General features: G+C 40.8%; 1 protein-coding gene across 3 annotated transcripts in view; it reads right to left on the bottom strand.

The window, feature by feature from the left end:
* LOC129177668 (glypican-5-like) overlaps positions 1 to 21,388 on the bottom strand; it is a 142,604-nt gene that overhangs the window by 107,591 nt on the left and 13,625 nt on the right. The window lies entirely within an intron of this gene.

Here is a 21,388-nt window from a genome sequence, read left to right on the forward strand (position 1 = left end):
CATTATTGTTTGTGTTTAGTGCTTTTTCCTTTTGTTGGCACACCCTGAGCAGGTCGGAGCTACTGGACTCCTGCAGCTGTCCCTCATTAGCCATCCCTATTAATCACCTCAGCTGCAGCAAACTGGTGCTGGATTATTCTCTAAATGTGAACCTTCTTGCCACGTGTTTGCATTGTACACTGTGACCCTTACCTTCAGTCCTCTGCCTCCAGCATATGGAATCCTGTGCCAACCTTTCCTGCCATCCTGTTGCCATGTTGCCACCGTCAGTTTTTGCCCGGTAGCCCTATTTTCCTTTTAGTAGCCAATTTTGTTCATAAAAGAGATTAACTATTTGAGCTGTCCTTGTTTCTGCATCCTGGGCTCCTTCCACTTTTTTCACAAACAAAGCCTGACAACTGTGTTACTATTAAGCATTAGTCAGTATATGATCGTTATTATTATTATTACCGGATTGACCAGCCTGTAAAACAACCCTGAATATTTGACCGCCCCTCTTTTTCATGTCTCCTTTTCAGAAACATATTTTTTTAAATGACAGAAAGACAAATGGTGAAAAAAATAACATCATATTTCCAATATCACTGAATATTTTGTGTATTAATCAAAATTCTTTGTTACTCAACGGTATGACGGAGCGATGGCCCTTTTTCTGGATCTTTGTGAATGAGAAAAGCTCACTTGGGGAGAAGTCACTTGCCGTCATTTTTTGGTTTGCATGTATAAAGCTCTAGCGCCAAATGTGAGATGATCCGTTTTTGTCGCCTTACTTTTTTGACACCTTACATTCAGGCCAATACGCAATATCGACAAGTACTTGTTGGTTGATTGTGGAGCCATGGGTTCATACAATAAAATATGTTAAGCGATTCACTAAAGATGAGATGGATAATAACAGATAATTTGTAAAACTGTGGTTTCAGTTCAGTTCAGGGTCTTTTTGTCTGCTCCTGAGACTGGGTGCCAGTGTGAGGTCTGTCTTCTTGGTTTCAAGTCAGGCCGCAAGGCTCCACAGCCACGACTCAGGTTACATAGGATTATTAAATATTAACATGCAATATTGCTGGAAACATGCTGGATTACTTTTTGAACGATATCATTGTGCCCTTAAGCAAAGCACAGAACTCCCAGCTTTTAGGTGACACAGAGACAAGGAGAAAAAATAAAGACGAAAAGAAGCTTGAATGAAGGAGCAACTACTGTACAAGTGGAAGACACATTGCAAAGAGACATTTGAATTTATTTGGCCCACGGGGGCTGCACATGTTCCCATCTTTCCGCCTCCATTTCTTTCAATGCGCACAGTATAGACCCATTGACAAAAGCCCACCTTTCTGATTAGAAATCCTTATACAAAGGAAACATCGGATCTATTGATAAATCATTGTCAGCTTTTCTCTGTTCTTAATCATGCCTTCTCCCACGCTCATACTGACTCAGTGCCTCAACTGCGATAAATCAAATACAATTGCTGTGGGTTTCTCTGCGCTTTACAGTACTGGGAAGCAGAGTGAGAACAAAACACAAAAAAACAAAAAGGCAGCTTTGAAGGCCCAATTCCCAACCGCAGGATCTGAATCCAGCTTTTACCTCACACACAGCCATGGGTGACCATCATTACCATGTCACACACTCCCTTCAGGAAGCCACTAGAAGTTTTGCATGAAACGGTTACTTTGAAATTATAATGAAGTCTCAAAAAATACTAACTTCCATATACTTGCCAGGATGACTACACGAAAGATGTCTTTTGTCCTGCATTGACCCAGAAGAACATTTATGGCTTTGGAAACTTTTCACCAAGCAAATCTGTGACAACTCAAACTTTTAATCATAAGAGGCTGCTTCCCCTTGACATTCTGCATGGCATTGCTAAACTGTCATTATGTGGATGCCGTCTCCATGATATCAAAGTACAAAAAAATAATAAAATGGAAGACGTGTGATTCAAGCCAAGAGTGTAGTGTTACCACACACTGCAACACAGTGGTCTCTGACTTCTGAGGCACTTTAGCATTGTGAAAGATGAGTGTAAGCATGTGTGAGTTGAACTGAGCAGTATTGTTAAAGCATGCAGGGAGCCACGGCATCAGTGTGGTTGCCAAAACCCAGCACAGACAAGCGGCACCAGACAGCCTGCACTGACACAGGGCTAGCACAGGCTGATTATACTGTATAAAGAATAGCATTCCCTGAAGAGAATGGAGTATTTCACAGTCTCCAGCATCTGAATTCATTTCATCAAAATGAATCTTGTCAGTCATGCAGTGTGTAAGTTTCCATATACTGTAGGCTGCCGGCTGGGGAGAGATGAAAAAAGTACCATGTGAGAGAAATTAAGCTGTAATATGTAGACTTTCTTGGAAGACGGTAAATTATCACTAACCAGAAGGGAAGTTCAACTAAGATGATGAGGATATGATTTGTGTTTCAAAGTAGGAAATACCCCTTAAGTTAAAAAAAAAAGTCTGTCTCTAATGAAAGATGAATACAATTTTTGACTACCCTTTTAAAATGTATCCCCCATTACTCATTACTGCTCATTGGGCAGCCAGGAGTATCTATTCGGTGGCTCTTTATCTTTTTGTCTGTTTTAAATTCAAGGCTCCCTAAGTGTTTCCATAGATAGAAATGTCATCATTTGTTAGTGAGGCTTTAATTCAGAAACCTGGAACCCGTAAATCTTACCTTCTGAGACACTGCATCCTGATGTGAGCTTTTCTTAATATCTCAATTCTCCAAGTTACCCCCAATTTACAAAAATGGAATGTTCTGGAATGAATACGATATTTTCATGCCACGCTTATTTTCCAATCCAATCCAATCCACTCCAATCCACTTTATTTATATAGCACATTTTATAAACGCAGTTTCCAAAGTGCTGCACACACTAAAACTAGCAAAACAACAAATAATTAAAATCAAAAGTGCAAATAAAAACTCCTAAATCAAATAAAAACAAGAACATTTACAACAACTATAAAAAAGTACAAAAGTAAATCAAATAGATAAACATTCAAAAAATAGCTAAAATAAAAAAATAAAAACCAAGATGAGTAAAACCAAACAAAAACTATACATAATTAAACAAGATGTGGCAAACATGCTCTTATTTTGAAAGCCTGCAGTGTGTCTGCATCTTTTTAACTCAGTACCGGCACGTCACCAGCAGTAAAACGCTCGCTCGCATTAAAGCGGTAAAACACAACATATTGATTCTAGCTGCTAGCTTCCATTCACGCTCGGTAAGAGAGGAGTTTCCAAGTTTTGACATGTTTAGTTCGGGAGCGGGCAGGTTAGACGATTGTACGGGGGAAATACCTCTCCACACGAACGTTCCTTAAATTCCGTTTTTATTGGCCAATTCTGCGATTATGTCCGCAATTCCATTACCACAGAAACCAGAGTGCGGCTGCTGTGTGTAAGCTTGTTGCAGCCCCGCCTCTCGTCACTGAGACAAAGAGACTGAATGACTGACAGGAGGGTTCACTCACTGCTTTCATTCCGCTATAGAACCAACGTGCCCTGGTGCTGAGACAGATGCACAATGTAAAACCTCTTGTCATTCTGTTTGGTAGAGAAAAGGGAAGAAAACAAACACGCACGCACATACGCACATGTCAATGACCAGGTTGTATGGCTGTGTATGGTGTGGGTGTTAAAACAAGAACATTAGTTGTTTCTTCCTTGTTACTAAATTACTTCAATCATCCAAAAACACCAAATAAAAGTAATGACGGAATAACCTATTGGCCAGTGAACCTTTAGCATATTTTACATGGGCGTAAGACACGATACGCAGTTGTGCTGCACATTCCGCCAATGCATGTTGCGTACAAATTAGGTATTTACAAAAGGAAACAAACAGGTTTTCCAATGGTATAGAATTCATCATCACACCAGGCTAAACATATGCTGTGTGTGAATAGGCTTCCACATGTGTGGAGATGTGATAATTAGGTAGGAGACACTGATCTAATGCCGTGGTGCTGTGGGCCATTCCTCTCTTGGTAATCGTCCCTCATAGAACCTCGCCTAGCATCTTCTCAGGGAAAAGCATCTTAATCCCGTCACCGGCTTGGGTTTCAGACAGGTCACCATGCACATATGCGGCATAGTGACACGTGTGTGGATTACATAGGCCTGTTTTAATTAGTCAAGATACTGCACAGAAAAACATCTCTCACCCAACACTGCACATCTTAGATTTCAACTGTGAGCTGCACTGTCATACAATCTCTGTCAGCCTCTAACCTTACAGCACTGTTTAATGGTAATAAACTATTAATAAGACAAAGAATCAATCTGTCGAATCATCATACTTCATCAACCGTCTAAAGCAGGAGCATGACTCATTTGTAAGACGTCAGACGCAGATATGTTGTCCGTGGTTATGTGAGCTGCAAGAGGGGCAGCCTGGCTGCTTTCTTAGAAAAAACACATATGCAATCGCAAATGTGTGTGCACATACTGTAGTCCTAAATTCCCCGAGTCCTAAATATTTCTTCACTTGTGTTGTTGCTTCAGGACAGGTGATATACTAGACTTGAGGAAAGATGACACAAGCTGGAGGATTGCTGGAGTCTGCCATCTCCCCATCAGCATTATAGCAATTAAAGAGGCTGCACGGTGATATCAAAACCCCCAAAGATAAACAATTCCACAGATGCCAGGGCACATTCAGGGTGCACTGCTATAGCATGAGGTGGAGGGGGGCGGAGGTGCAGATTTGAGGGAGAGGGGATCGGTGCGCTCTGCTCTGGCCAAAGAGCGGAAACATGATCGACGGCAGACGAGAGAAGGACGGGGACAGAGGAGACAGTGGGGCTGAGGAGAGAGCAGGGGGACGGTGGGAGGCATGTTCAAATTCCTAATGCCATGAAGGGGGTTATATGCTGAAGGCCAGCATGGGGGCAAACTGCTGACAGACTGATGGACAGCGCCCCTGGTCTGAAGCATTAGGACAGCCACGGGTCTACAGTAACCCCTCATTTGTCTGTAGTTTATTGGTGTATATCAGTGTCCCTTTTGATATGGTGTTAAGGAGCAGCACGTGTCACACACAAAATCCATTTGCACCCACAATAAGATAACATGAGGAATGACAATTCCTCAAGCCAAGGAAAATTGGTTGTAAAGAAGGCTTCAAGGCGCCAAAGAAAGTTAAGCAAGCAGCAAAACAGTCTCTGAAAGTTGATTTAGCTGCGGGATCGGGGCACCACCGGTGCAGCGCTTGCTCAGGAACGGTAGCAGGCAGGTGCGAGTGAATCTGCACGTGCATGAAGGTGAAGACTTTTGGAAGATGGTCTGGTGTCAAGAAGGGTATCAAAAAAGCCACTTCTCTTCAGGAAAAACATCAGGGATGGACTGGTATTGGGATTGGGCTCCGGAAAACTGGGGTAAAGTCATTTTTCTGATGAATCCCCTTTCCGATTGTTTGGGGCATCCGGAAAAAAGCTTGTCCAGAGAAGAAAAGGTGAGCGCTACCATCAGTCCTTTGTCATGCCAACATTGAAGCATCCTGAAATCACTCATGCGTGGGGTTGCTTCACAGCCAAGGGAAGGACTCAGTCACAATTTTGCCTGAGAACACAGCCATGAATAAAGAATGGAACCAAAATGACCTCCGAGAGGAACTTCTCCAAACCATCCAAGGACAGTTTGGTGACAACCAATGATTTTCCATCATGATGGAGCACCTTTCCGTAAGGCAAAAGTGATAACTAACTGGCTCTGGGAACAAAACATGGCTAAGAAACTCCGTAGACCTTAATCTCTTTGAGGACTTGTGGTCAGTCCTCAAGAGGCGGGTGGACAAACAAAAACTTGCAAATTCTGACCAAATCCCAGCATTGATTATGCAAGAATGGGCTGACATCAGTCAGGATGTGGCTCAGAAGTGAATTGACAGAATGCCAGGGTGAATTGAAAGAGGTTTGAATATTCAATGTTCAAATATAAACTTAATGTAACTGTCAATAAAAGCCTTTGACACGCATTAAATGTTTGTAATTATACTTCGGTATATGACAGTATTCATTCATCCATTCTCTATGCTGCGACCTCACTAGGGTCGCGGGGGTATGCTGGAGCCTATCTCAGCTGACTTTGGGCGAGAATAGCCAATCACAGGGCACATATAGACAAACAACCATTCACACTCACATTCATACTGTACCTATGGACAATTTAGAGTCTTCAATTAACCTAACATACTTGGAATATGGGAAAACCCATCCCTGCTTGGGGACAACATGCAAACTCCACACAGAGGTGCCTGAACGGAGATACATATCCAGGTCTTCCAGATCTTCAGACTGTGTGGCCATGCCAACTGTAAAAGTAACATCTGACAAAAATGTCTGAAAACACTGAAGAAGCTAACTGTGAAAGCCAATACTTGTGTCATTCTCAAAACCGTTGGCCATGACTATACAAACAATTTGAAAACGGGTGGTTGACAGAGTGCTTAGAGACAAGCAATACATTTGACCTCAACTATATTTTTAAAAATTGTATTGATCCAAATATAAGACTTTTTTCCCCTTACAAAATAGACAGATCATCTTATATACGGTGTCTGGAGATGTATACATGCAAGCCACCATACGACTTCTTCCCAAGTGAGCCAGAGCTTGTCTTCCTGTCACTCACACACCCAGAGAGTTGGAGAGCTGTGACCGTAACACCTTGGAGAAGGTGTGGCAAAGGTTGAGCAAGTCACCAAAACGTTATGATGCTTGTTTTAAGATGGTGATCACTGAAGCAGTCATCAAAAAAGTGCCAAGCAACTAGGAAATACATGCTTTTTTAATTATTATTTTATTATGATATTTAAATGTTTTATTCCACTGGTATTAAAAACATAGTTTTAGAAAACTAATTCTGTCTTTGTGATTTTAATAAAAACAGGGGTTGTTTTATATTATAGTCGGGTAAGCCTACTCTTGTCGGATGTACATAGTTGATATGGTTACAGACTGATCTTTCACTTTGACTTTTTACCATATAAAATGTTCTTTGTTCTCCTGCATGTACTACTACTGCATGCTACTATTGTGTGTGGCTAAAAAAAACAATGAATATTTCCCGACATGTACATAAAAGTGGATAGTACACATTACTGTATGTACTGTATATCCTTCCTTGGACACATAAGTTTGCTTTAATATTTTAAACCATACACATACAACATTCAACAATGGCTTTGAAACTATAGATTTACTGTAGGTTTCTGGTGCTGAATCTGTGTCATAAAAGCTGTTTATGGTGTGTTTTATGAACAGTGATGGGAGTACTGGCATTACAAATAACGACATACTAACACTGTTATTGTTTTCCAGGGTAAATGAATTACTATTTCAAACGTTACAATGCCGCTACCGTTACTGGCGTGAAATGTGGTGCGTTGTGCACTAATATCTAACAGCTGTTGTCTGCTCATCTGCTCCTCATAGAAATGTGGCGTTCGTGAACGAGTCGAGTCTTTTGAATGGGTCATTTAAGTTGACTATGAGAGCTGGTTTGAATCTTACACTGACAGAAAAAGTAAACCGTAAATGAAAACTGAGCCGTAAAGCAGCAAGAAACCCATGTGGTCCCTTACAAACTGCCACCATTTCTACAACTGCAGCATACACAATTTCAGTTTAGTTCTGAAATAAAATTTGAGAGTTACAAAAAGCCCAAACATCCGTCCAAGAAAAAAATTCATGGCTGTAAATTCCACTGAAAATCATAAGAGGTTTATCATTCACACAAGTGAATCACTGCAGTGTGAGTTCAATCAATGAGCGGCATTTTTTCCACGAAATAGGAGGAAACGATTAACACTGTTGTGGTAAACAGACTGTTGTTAAGGGAATAAGTGGTGTTGTTAAGGGAATAAGTGGTCCATAAGTGGACATTTGCCATGACTTGCACTGGAGGTTTTTTTAGCCAAGGCAGGCTGGCAGAAGATTTACATGAAACAGACCCAGAAGTGTGAAGGGTCTCAGAGATGAAAGGGGATATAATGAAAAATATTTGACTTTTCAAAGGTGTGGCCCCTGTTTTCATTTTTTCATTTTTTTTATTTTTTTTATGGAATCGGGTCATAGGGTCAATTACGGATCGCCTCGGTTATGACTTTTATTGAGCCTAATCCACTTAGCTGTTAAAAAATCGATTTAACGGAGCGGTATTCATCACAGGTTCGGTAATGGTAATGTAATGAATGGTTTAGGATATTTTGAGCAAAATTATATTCAGGAACATCACATTTAAATGTACACAATTTAATGGAGTAGGAAAAAGCAGACCATTTGTTGAATTCTTCCCCTTCTCCATTTCTCAGCTGTTAGTGAGTTCACTTCCTGTGTTGAAGTGGTGCCAGGTTATCATTTCTCAAAAGAATGTGTAATAGTGAAGTTAAAAGAGTTTATAAACCCACCAATGGTTGGTTAGAATCTTGGTTAGAATCTGCCTCGGTTTTCGGTAAAAAATGTACGCTAAGATTTTGCCTTGGTTTGCATACATTTTCCAGTTAGCGTACACTATGGCGAGCAACTTGACATGTTATTAATGCACTGTGTTCAACTGTGTTCTTAACACATTTTTACCATCACTTTTATCACTTATTTGTATGTCCTGTTAGCATCCTTAGCTTCCTAACAAAATGGCAACCGGAACCGGAAGTCAGCTACGTCTAAGGCAGGGGTGTTCACACTTTTCAGCCTGCCAGCTACTTTTAAAATGACCAAGTCCCAAAGATCTACCTCCTACTATAAGTATAGAAAATATATATATTTACAATTTTTATAAATCTGAGTATTTATGCACACTGTACATTTATATCAGGACTGCACATACAGTACTGTACTTTTTCAGCATGCAAGTTACAAGTGGACATGATCTATCTCTTAGAACTATAGAACATACGTATAACATATACGGTATATAAAATCTAACTTTTAAACTGCTTGGTATTTCACATTCACAGTTTCAAAGTGTACAGGTAATCAAATAAGTTGATATCATTCACAAATAATTCACAATTCAATTTACTGTAATATGGCAATAATGGTAATTCCAAATAATTCCTCAATAGTTTTGTACATAACCTGTGTACCGGTGATATGTCAGTCAAAATAACGACGTAGCTTTCATGATACATACAGGTCATGTATTATGTACAGGTAGCGTTTGCAACCAAACATTACCGATATACAAGAATTGAAAATGATTATGCAAAAGACAATGCAGCCCAAGTCAAGGCAACATATTAAAAAGGTTTCAGGGCACATTTTCCAATTAATCATTAAATAATAGTGTAACAAACAAAAGTGGTGAAAACACACATTTCTATAGTGGAGTTCCTGACGTGAAGCAAAGCCATCAAGCAATTCACTTTTTTTCTGCACAGAACCTTTTGTTATAGATATAGTTATATTACACCTGAGTTAGTTTACCCGCAGTCGGAATAATAAAGATGAAAATTGCATCATTGTGGGTCATTTGAGATGTCTGTTCACCATTGCTGCGGGGGAGCAAGAGCGAATCAGGAGGAGAGCTTAATGTCAGCTGACTGATGTCGTATGACATCTACAAAGTGACGTTTATGGGATCGACATAACGGCCACCCCTGGTCTATGGTGTCATCAGAGGCTGACTCAGGGAGGGTTCTCCTGCGGGTGCCCAGAGTCAGGACTAAACACAGTGTGGCTGCGTTTCAGTTGTTTTATGCTGCCAAAATCTGGAACCGTCTTCCAGAAGATTTGCGACAATCCTCAACTTCGGTAATGTTCAAATCCAGGCTGAAAACACTTCTATTAAACTGTGCATATGACAACTGAAAGTATTTTTTCTGCACTCTTTAATCTTGATTCTTTTTTAGTTTTTTTGAATCATCTATGGAATTTTATGTAATGATTTTATGATTTATGGAATGCTTTTATGAAGTGATTTTATCATTCTTTTCCATGAAGCACTTTGGATTACCTTGTGCATGAATTGTGCTTTATCAAAAAACTTGCCTTGACTCTCAAAAATGTTAACACAAAACGTTTCAAATTGTTTTCTGCTTGTAAAACTATAATTGTATTGTGTTTTGTGTTAACATTTTTGGCTGTCTGGAGCAAATTGTTTGGATTTACATAATTTCTTATGGGAAAATGTTTTTCGGTTAGCGTCCATTTCAGTTACAGTTGGACTAATGACACTAACCAAAGTTCCACTAGTTGATTTAATAATAAAGACTATATCAATGAATAAAATAAAAAATATTTTTTATAGTTATATATAAGTACAGGATACATAATAAACAACACCTTAATTAAAGAACAAAAAACATAAAAAAGTATGCATGAATCATACTTTTTGGAGGAAAATGCAATCATCAATAGACGTTATTGTAGCTTGGCAATGTTGTATCATACAAATTAGAGTGTGCATGTTGTTTTCCTCCCGCTCTCCATTTCTCCCAACAGTAATTGTACTTCTTCCTCCGGAACACAATGTCTGAATGACTAAAGGATGAGTGAATAACGCCTACCGTGGGGACTCCATAATAGCGTGCGAGGAGCCACAGAGGCGAGGAGGAAGACAGGGTGGGAGCAGAAGAGGGTCCACTACGGCCCATAAAGTGCAAAGTAGACTTGAATGGGAGAGTAAAGAGCTGAAAGGAAGCCTGCCAACTGCAGCCAACATTATACTGAGGTGACAGCATGAGTCGGACTGAAGATATTTGTTATTGTCACCGAACAAGCTCCTGATTCCTTTCCGGATTGAATTCTTTGACCGAGACGACAGTTTGCTCCAAGTCCACCATCAGTTCTCACAACATTTGGCATCTTTTAAGTAAAGTTGCTGCTGGAGCATTCCAACCAGAAGGGAATGATTATGTAGTCACACACACAACTACTGCATATCTCATAGCTTAGCAAATGAGCCTCCTCCTTCTGTGTCAGGCAGAACACAGGGAAGAAGGCCAAGCTGGACCAATCAACAGCAATGGAGGCTAACTCCCCTCAATCTGAGACAAAAAGAGATGCAGGAAAGGGAAACTCTCTTGGAGGGAGATGTGACCTCATTCGGACACTAATAAACATGCCGCATCTCAAGATGACTTTGTTGGTGATGTAATAATTGTAAGATTGTCGAAGCTTCGTCGACGTTCACAGCGGCAAGATGAATGACAATATACGAATCCGCGAGGCTTTCCAGGAGAGAAAAGATGATGTTGGCTCGTAATAAAAGTAGTATTTTATTTGCTTCTTTCCAGTTAGAGCTCATTTTAGGAATGTCTGTGGAGAGGCTAATCTATGCAGACCTCTCATTAATCGTTTGGAAGTTGAAAGACGCTCACATTTTGATGAAGGAGCTGAATAACCACGATGAAAGAGAACACAAAAAAAAACCCTTAAGAGATATTTGTGGGAAAGAAGATGGCTGAAGATTTATGCGTTTATGGTTTCATTGTGTTAAGCGCATGCTTGGCAGCCAACAAGAGGGTCCCTTGCAGAGCGCAGGCTAAGGAAGCAAGATGTTGGCATGGCGCCCACTCTTGTAAAGAAACCAACGCTGACAGAGCAATGCGATCGGAGAGATGAATAAGACAAAAAAGGGAAAGGCGTGCATTGCAAATACCTGTCGAATCGACACATGGAACCGCCAAACTTGCAAGTAGACCTGTACATTTTTACTGAACCTCTCTGCCCTCCCTTTAACTGTTTTTTTTGGGGGGGGGTTCCTCACATGTCCATATGAGGTAGATGAAAAGCAGAGGTAATTAGCAACGCTTGGAGTGTGACTTTATGACTCCATGGGGCTTTTAAACTGTGTCCCACTCCCCCTTCCTCTGTTTTATTCTTCCCCCAGCGGGCTAAAGCCGTGCAAACTCATCCTGTTGTGATGTGTCATGTCTGCTCCTGGGACCAGAGAGGCGTAGCTACAACACAAACACGATTGGGACACATTCACCCTGTGCTACGCAATGTATTCGCTCCAATATTTGATCCATAAACACTTTTCTTCCCCGCCCTGTATGATTAAATGAGACGTGTCAGGATGGATTCCGGATATCCTCCCTAATTTGAGCATGAGCTCATGGTGCAGCGTGGTGTCCTCCTGTGTCTAAGCATCAGCCTCTAGAGCAATAACTCTGCCGGTCAAAACATCTGCAAAGAAAAATACATGCAGACACTGACAGAGAGAGAGAGAGAAAGCGAGAGAGAGGCAGGAAATGATGGTGGGACATTAGGGACAAAAAAATGACATGACAAAACAAGCATGAGAACTTCCAGACAAATCAAGACATTGCAACAAAAAAAAGATGGAGAATCTGATGAGAGTTGAACACAACATGAGTGATTTATCACTGCTGTCATGCAAGCGCACACATGCAGACATGTTGACACGCATGCCTTTACAAATCCTGTACACCAGCGCATTAAAATGACTGCGATTTAACAAACTAACCAGCTTTAGACCTACTGTGAAGCACCAGAGATGGTCCTCATTAACCAAATATTGACCTGCTGCAATATTTTGTCGTCTGCGTTCGGGACTTATTCATCCAGGAGAACATTTCTGAGGACAGAGGTCGGACCTGAGAGAAGGCCTACTACCTCGCAATGTCTGTTATAGTTCATTCCGAAGTTCGTTCATGGTGTTGAGGCAAGGGTTCGTAAAGTTCTTCATCCAACCTTATGGATTTTATGTATGAAACTGCTACATAAAGCAGAATTGCCCAAAATATCTTAGGTGTCTTTCTTAGTTGCATAGGACCATTATTATTAGGGATGCACAATATTTTCTTTTTCAAGCCATTACCAGTAACTTCCTTTTAATATCTATTATCCATATATTAAAACTTGTATTTAACTGTAGTTTGTACACATCTGGAGGTAAGAACGGGGGCATATTAAGTCAATTGGGATATAATATTATAAAATTGTCCTATTTCCTGATCTAGATAAAGTCCTTAAAATCCTCCTGGGGGATTGTTATTACTAGGGATGTCCGATATTGGCTTTTTTGCCAATAACTCTCGGCAAAACTCTCAATTTAATTTCCGATTCCGATATCAACTGATACCGGTATGTTGTAATACTACATATCTCCTGTCGTGGAAGGACTAGACTGGACTAGACAGGACTGGACTTATTGTCTATCTATCTATCTATCTATCTATCTATCGATCTATCAATCTATCGAACCAAATTTGCATTTTGTACATTTGCTGTACTGTTGTTGTAAATGGCTGCTAAGTTACATGTTTAGAGCTCACATAGTTGTTATTGTTATAGGTTATTGTTCTGCGTAGTATTGTTCTTTGGTTCTTTTATTGTTCGTTGGTAGTGTCATGTCTGTTGTTATCTACCTCTTGCGTTGCTGTGTGATGTTTTAGCTCTTTCCGTGAGTCAGACTGGTATGTGGAGTGGTAGATTACGCATTTTGATGTAGTTTTAAGTACATTAATTAAGACTAAAAGAGTAACATGCACTTTAAATCGAAGAAAAAAGGTTTGATGAGACGCCCATGGAAATCTCGGGCCCCTAGGCAAATACCTGTGTTTGCCTAATGGTAAGTCCGCCATGGGTAAGAGCAACTCACACAAAATTGGATTTGACAAGCTGTACCTGTAGATTTCTCCTAAACATGACATCACTACTAAAACATTAAAAAAATAGAAGCGGCCGAGAAGTGCAAACCATGGCTCCAAGGGGTTTACTAGCTAACAAAAGCCGTCACCTTCAACGATGGTACACGACTGGTCATCCAGCGCCATCATTTCCATGATGAAATCACAGATTGCTTTAGCCCTCGGATCGTCTCTGGAAAACTTTTCAAACACCGCAGAGATATGAACAAACCGCAGGGGCTAGTGTTTCAAGTGGCGAATGATTCATGTGTTGAAGCGTGATGTTATTTCCTCCCAACGCGTATTGTTTGCAGAGCATTTGATGAAATGTCTTCTCCTGAAACACTGAGAAGTCCCATACGATTGATGCCATGTTTGTTTATACAAGTGAGCTCAACGGAAGTTACAGTTGGCCGTTTGCAGCACGTCACAGAAGACGGAGCACTTGATTTGCTCACGCTAACCAACCTAAGCAACCTACACCACAGTACTGGTATTCTCGACTCATTGAAGCTTTTTTTATCCGAGCTATTTTTTAATGTTATCAAATTGATCAGTAAGACATCATGATTCCGATCGACCTGATAATTACCAAACTGATAATTATCGTTAACTGATAATTACCATTACGAGGGCCTAAGCAACTTTTTAAAAACACATTTTGGGGTTTTACAACCACCATGTGCACTAGCAATATGTGGTTCCTCAGAATAGAACAGTGGCGCCACAGTCCACACTTTTCACCTTCTGTTTATGGGCAAAAAGCAGGTGAACTTCCAAACAATAGACAGTCATGGAAAAAAATGATTAGACCACCCTTGTTTCTTCAGTTTCTTGTTCATTTTATTGCCTGATACAACTAAAAGTACCTTTGTTTGGACAAATATAAAAATGACAACAAAAATAGCTCTATCCATCCGTCCATCCAGTTTCTATGCAGCTTTCTCCTCATTAGGGTATGCTGGAGCCTATCCCAGCTGACTTTGGGAGAGAGGCGGGGTACACCCTAGATCGGTCGCCAGCCCATCGCAGGGCACATATAGACAACCATTCACATTCACGTTCATACCTATGGACAATTCAGGGTCGCCAATTAACCTAACATGCATGTTTTTGGAATGTGGGAGGAGACCACAGTACCCGGAGAAAACCCACGCATGACAAAAATAGCTCATAAGAGTTTTGGCAGTGCTATGCTAGAGCTATTCATGTAAGAACTTACTGTAAGTGATTTTGGTTATTATGAAGAAAACCATGGAAGTTGCTAGATATCAGCTCTTAAATTCAACTCTTATGAGCTATATTTGTTATCATCATTATATTTGTCCAAACAAATGTAACTTTAGTTGTATCAGGCATTAAAATGTGTCAATAAACTGAAGAAACAAGGGTGGTATAATATTTTTTTCCATGACTGTATGTGGCACTAAAAAAAGATTTGTCGGCCATGGAAAACAACCATACTTCAGTCTATGTCCTGACAAAGTGACATATTATGAGTGCATATTAATATTAGAAGATGTGTTTGTTTGTGGTATATAATAACTATATATTCCACCAGCTACGGGCCTGACATGTATACTACAGCCATACCAGTCAATGGAAAAAATATGTCATTTTTAGCACGACTGTCGTATAAAAATTGTCTCAGAGAGTAAGCGTGCAAAAACGTACACAGCGTTGAGCTTCAACCTGCAAAACCACCACCACCAAACTTAAACCAGACAACCACGGTGACTTTCTTATCCTTCCATTACGACTCATTCTGAGGCCTCTGGCTCCCAAAGTATCCATGTGCCTGGGGTTGCTGATCCGCGATCATTGTGTCGTCTGCCAGCCATGTCTCCTTGGACACACAGCCTGGAGAGTTCCTGGATGATGAGACAAGGATCAGCTAATTATGTCTCCGCAGTGAGAAAATGCGCCGTCCTTGCCACGGTGTCTCCGTCTCTCTTTGGCACTCTGTCACGCTTTCTCATGTGAACCTCCTCGTCCTGTCACTGAAGGGCACCTATCGTTTTAAATGCAACACACTTTCATTGATAATAGAGAGCTATCTAGGCCAAGAGAATCCATTTCTTTAAAAAGCATCTGTCAACAACCTTGCGGACAACTTGAGCTGTGAAGTAGTCATGCTGTCTGGCAAGGGCGGGGAAATACTGTGCATGCTCACATACGCTCAAAGACACGCAAACACAAAACAATTGGAGATCCCAACACAATATGTTTTCCGAATCTGTAAGATAGTGAGACTGTCTGTTGCTTTCACACAACGACAAGGTAATCTGCAATCCTATCATTAGATGACGTCCACACTGACAGCAACAATTGCTTTCCACACAACAGGGGAGGAAAAGTGATCAATTTCACATTGGAAAATATACCCTTTGACACAGACGGCATTCTTCCTTAGTTAAGGCTTCATACTACTTGCGGTAGACTTTGTCCCCCCTTTCTATAGCGGGTCTATCACACGGAAAACAGCAAAATGCAAAAAGAAATCACTTATGAGAAAGGGTAAGTAAGCGAAAGGAGCGAATGAAAATTGATTAGCCCGAGCATTGCCTTTTGCACAGGTGCCATATCACCATGGTTTCAGCATTGATGCAACCCAAGAAGGTGGAATCTTGGATTCATCCTGCAGAAAAATCCTGTATTTAGTAGGCAGTGTGAACGTGGCTATTTGTGTTACACTTTATTGTAAAACAGCCACAATACGCAAGAAATCCGCAATGATGCAAACAGGAAGCCTAACTTTGCGCTGGAAATGGAAGTAGCACAAGCTAAAGAGAATCGAGCCAATGCGTTACTCTACAATGACCACATTTTTCCGAGTAATGTAATGTGTTACTATTTCCAAATGAAAGTTACTCATGTTTAGCAACACACAGCAAGCAACACAATGGAGGGAGGAGAGTCCCCAAAGCCCAGCCGGAGGTGTCAGCGCACGCCACACCGGCAAGCCTCGCCCCGCAAGCAACAAGCGTTGCGTGACGTGCACCTCCAAAACAACCTTCGAGCTGTGGCGACAGGGATCGTCAACAAACCATCAAACCATATACAGTAGAGTTGTGGTTTGCTTACAGAGCTGACGCCACGCACCAAACCCTGACAAACAACCCCGAATGCAGGCGGTCCCAGAATGCAGCCTAATGGCGATCTGTGGTTCATTTGTCATTGGCCTGAGGCACAATGCAGAAACAAAATTAAACAAAAAAAACAGCAAAAATGGTAAAATATAGCAAAAGGCACAAAGAGAAAAAGCTGACATGCTGACACCAACAACCAATAAGCAGAAGCAGATAGCCGTGACTAATGCTGGAGGTCCCCCACCAGTCAGTGAAGTAAAAAAAGACTGCAATTTTTTTACTATTGCTAACTATCTTGTAAGATAAATAATAGAGATGAATAAATAATAAGATAAGATATGCCTTTATATGCATTTTTACTGTACATCAATGCAACACTATGCTTAAAACTACATCCAAATGCATAATCATGAGTGCTTCCGTTCCCACGCAATGGACTATTCCATGTCACTGCGCATGTGCAGACTGATTCTGGAAGACGTAAGCGAAACAAACTTGTTGGCGCGGTTTGGAGAAAACTGATGCGGAATTACACCAGTGGACTGAGGAAGACTAGAAGGCGAGAGGGAAAAAGTTTTTCTTTTTTTTTAAATCAAAACCAAAAAGTTTTTTGTAAAAATTGAAATTAAAATAAATGACAAAACTTCTGTCAGTGCTGTACTAGGATGTGGAGGGCCCCAATGGCTTGGTTTGCCTTGGGCCCCCCCAAATGACTAAATACGCCCCTGGGTTGACAAGGTAAAGCCCATGATGGCAACTCTAAAGCCTTTCCTACTCAGCCACCGCTCTGTGGTTGACACCTTCCCTCCATCAGACCTTGACAGTCACTCACTTGTCTGGCAAAGTGGATGAGGAAGGTGTGTTTGTTTACATGACGAGGAAGAGGAAGGCCCATCTGTATGTGTGTTTCAGGGATGTTGAAATGAAAAAGAAAGCGTATGGTTATTTCTATAGGAGATTTTAAAGGAAAACTGCACTTATTTTGGAATTTTGCCCATCATCCATAATTGTTATGTGAGACATGAACACACAACTGTCTTTCTCTTTTCTGTGCGTTATAAAGACATAAAAACAGATTAAAAAAGAGGCAGCTCATTAATGCATGTAATGGGACACGCCTATTCCGCCTACACTGTATATGTTTTATGTCTATGCTGTAACCATGTAGTAACAGGTACAATCATGATAACATGTAATGCTTGCAGTATTTTGCCGTACTTCAGTCGTTTTATGCATTCCCAGAACTTCCTTCCTGGGCGCATTGATTTAACATAGCAAGATAGAAATAAATGTGACACCTAGCGTTAACTCTTCCAAACTCACAAACAAAAGCATAGCAGCAATGGCCGCAGCTCCAATAGGTAGCGTTACCTTTCAGTAGTGGCCTGACGCGTTGTGAGGTGTCACTACGCCAGTAACGTAGTTCTTCGGCATAACAATGTTAATAACAGCAATAATAATAATGATGTCACTTGTTAATATGCAGGTCACAATATGTAAATGTAGCGTTGTTGGAGGTTTTTGGAGGTGGAATAGTTGCATCCCATTGCGTCCATTCATAACTGTCTCTTTTTAGCTGTTTTTACATCTCATGAATGCACAGAAAACATGAAGCTTCACATCAGGATTGTGGATGATGGGCAAACTTCCAAAAAAAGTGCAGTTCGGTGGGAGTTGTTACATAAAGTAAGACATCTGAAGACTCTTGGTTCTATGGCTTTTTGCAACTTGAAACTTTATTTGACTACATTTATGCAGTATCTGGATAAAATGTAAAAAGCCACAGAGCATTTATAAATGTGGTGTGTTTGTAAGGTCACAACATGACAACTCCCATTCATGACAAAGCACAGTAGGGCCATTTGCACTGTCCAAACAAGAGCAGGCCAACGAAAACACACACATACTGACTTGCACGCCATTTTTCTTCAAATGCGTGCTTCCTTCTGACTATAGCTCACCATTCAATGTGACTTGAAGCTATAAAAATCATATTGGCTAAATGTTTTTTTCAAAATTGTTCAAAATTGAACATTCCTAAAATAAAGCACCCTGAAAACACAAATGCCTTACTTGTGAAATGGGTTTTTAATTGTTTTTTTGGGGTGATGTTAGTCGTGAAGGATCTATGTCATTTGGAGATGGACATAACCTTATGTCTTTTCCAGTATTAGCAGCAATTGCTTTTACTAGACAGAGAAATAATACAACAGAAACATTAACTCTGAAGCTGTTTTTTAATCTATATCCTGTATTTACGCATTATACAATGTTTCAGTCAGGTTTTTAGGAGCCAGATATGTGTTTGTATGTCCTGGATGTACATTAGAGGGCGCTGCAGACTCAGGGTATATATAAGCAAGGGCGGCAACAGGAAGTTGTCATGTGTTGACCCGGAAGGACCTACAACAAGTTTTGCTGGACGACAATTGTCCTGCAAATGATTGCTGATAAATATCATTGTCCACCTTATTTTTAGACCATTTTTAAACACAGCAATGACATCAGTTAAAGCAATCACAATAGCTTAGTTTACTGAGGTGCAACATTTTGTCGAAGTTTGGTCAAAGCACATGTTTTGGATGCAGAAAAATGCGTTTGGGGCACAATGAGGTGTTATACTTCAGAAATCACGGCAGCTGAAACATAAGTTCCACCGTTGTATTATTCAGTTGTCTTTGTTTTTGACTTTTTCATGTCACAAAATGACGATGCGCAAACAGGCTGACGTTGACATGAGATCACGTTTTATACACAACAGGCACAAAGAAAGTATTCAACGCTTTTCCATATTTATTCAATATGTTTGCAGCATATTTTCCACATGGCTATGCCTTCAAATGGCTGTAGTCAGAGCGTCATGACCCTCCAAGTAACTGCACTGCCACTGGTACCCCTTTCAGGAGAATCACCCATTTCAGTTTGTTTGTTTGTAACTCCCCACGACACTCGGTTGGAGCACTCTTTGTGTGCACTCGCTAGCACCCCGCCCCCCCTGACTGACAGGAGGGTTCACTTACTCTACTACTCATTCAATAAACATGCCCAGGTGTTGAGATAGATGCACAGAGTGAACTCTCTTGACATCCAGCCTGCTTGGTAGAGAGAGAGGGGGAAAACAAACACGCATACACATGTCAATATATCGAGGTCGGCAAAGTTATCAAGCTTGTTTTTATTTATTGTGCGGTTAATTGATGTATTGATTATCATTACAGGCGTACCTGTATTTATTCTGTACTTACTCATTTGTCTTTAATCTTTTGTATATATTTTAATGGATTTTATTTTCTATTATGTCCATCCATGCATTTTCTGTACCGCTTGTCCGCGCTAGGGTCGCGGGTATGCAAAATTTTGGTGTAAATTTTCAATGTTAACTGAAAAACATGCTAACCGGGGTGGACGCTAACCGAGGTTCCACTGTATTAGTAATTGCTGAGACGTGGACAGTGGGAAGTAATAAATAAGCTCTGCTTCTTCTTATCTCCTATTCCTTTTCGGACACATAACATAACTTGTTAAGCATTTCCAAAACAAATAAAACGGTAAGAAAGAAACCATGACCATGTACCTCACTTGAGCCTTGTCCTCTTTTTAAGAGTCTTGGTTAAATTCACTGAGTTTAAGGAAGGATCTATGCTCCTTTCCCTCAGCCAGACTGATCCTACAATTAGGATTGTAAGAGATCTACTGTAAGTCCTAAGAACTGCCTGGTTTTATTAGACTAGGACGCAAGGACGCAGTCTAACAGCGATGGACCACAGTAGCAGGTGGCCTCTAACGAGCATCTTGTGGTTCTTCCCAAACATTTTGCAGGCATAGTTAGCGTTTGTGCTGAAGCATAAGCTTACATGAGGAGCACTAGGTCGTGTAGTAGTACTGTATATCAGTGTAGTGTATTAGTGTACAGGCAATTAGGTGAGCCACCATGCGGTGTCCTGATGGCGTCAGCCAAAATCACATTCCCGTTACTTCATGTGGTACATGAGCCACTCTGCTACATTCCACCCGAGGCACTCACAGACAGCACAGAGACGGTCCTTAGAAGGCTTTGCAAGTGAAGGGCTCCTGATGTCATCCTTTTCAGCTCCATTATACCCCCCCATCTGTTGATATCACATTGTTATTTTTCCATCTCTGCCTTTTCTGGCCATGTGGAGCACTCGATCTTCATTCAGCCAGACAAGCTCAGACATGAGGTAAGACGTGAGGGAGCTTAATGATGATGAAGAGGACAAATACCAGAAACGCAATTCAAACATATCTGCTTGTATTCGTGCTGTGTAACCTAGGAGAGGCCCAGCTCCGGCACTGTGTGACCTCCTAGGGAACATGTTTGACAGGACTGTAATTCCATAAAACTGGAAAGTGTTCATTTCCATGACAGCAATGTTACTTTTAACAAATTCCATTCCCTCTTTTCCATATTCGGGACGAAGATCAGTGCTGTCCGCTCATTCATTATAGTAAACCACGGCCTAGGTCTGAGCCGCCTATTGTCATGTAGGACTAATTGCAAGCTTACGAAACTACTCTAAAACACACAAAAACATCCCGTGTATCCCAAAAATGTGGGATTGTGCTACGATTGTGGAGGAAATGTTAAAATATAGACCGCACTACAATTACAAGAGAAAGAAGACAAGCTATATGGTCAGCCAGGGCCAAGAGAAAG

Source organism: Dunckerocampus dactyliophorus, chromosome 2, assembly GCF_027744805.1.
Source record: "Dunckerocampus dactyliophorus isolate RoL2022-P2 chromosome 2, RoL_Ddac_1.1, whole genome shotgun sequence".
NCBI lineage: Eukaryota > Metazoa > Chordata > Actinopteri > Syngnathiformes > Syngnathidae > Dunckerocampus > Dunckerocampus dactyliophorus.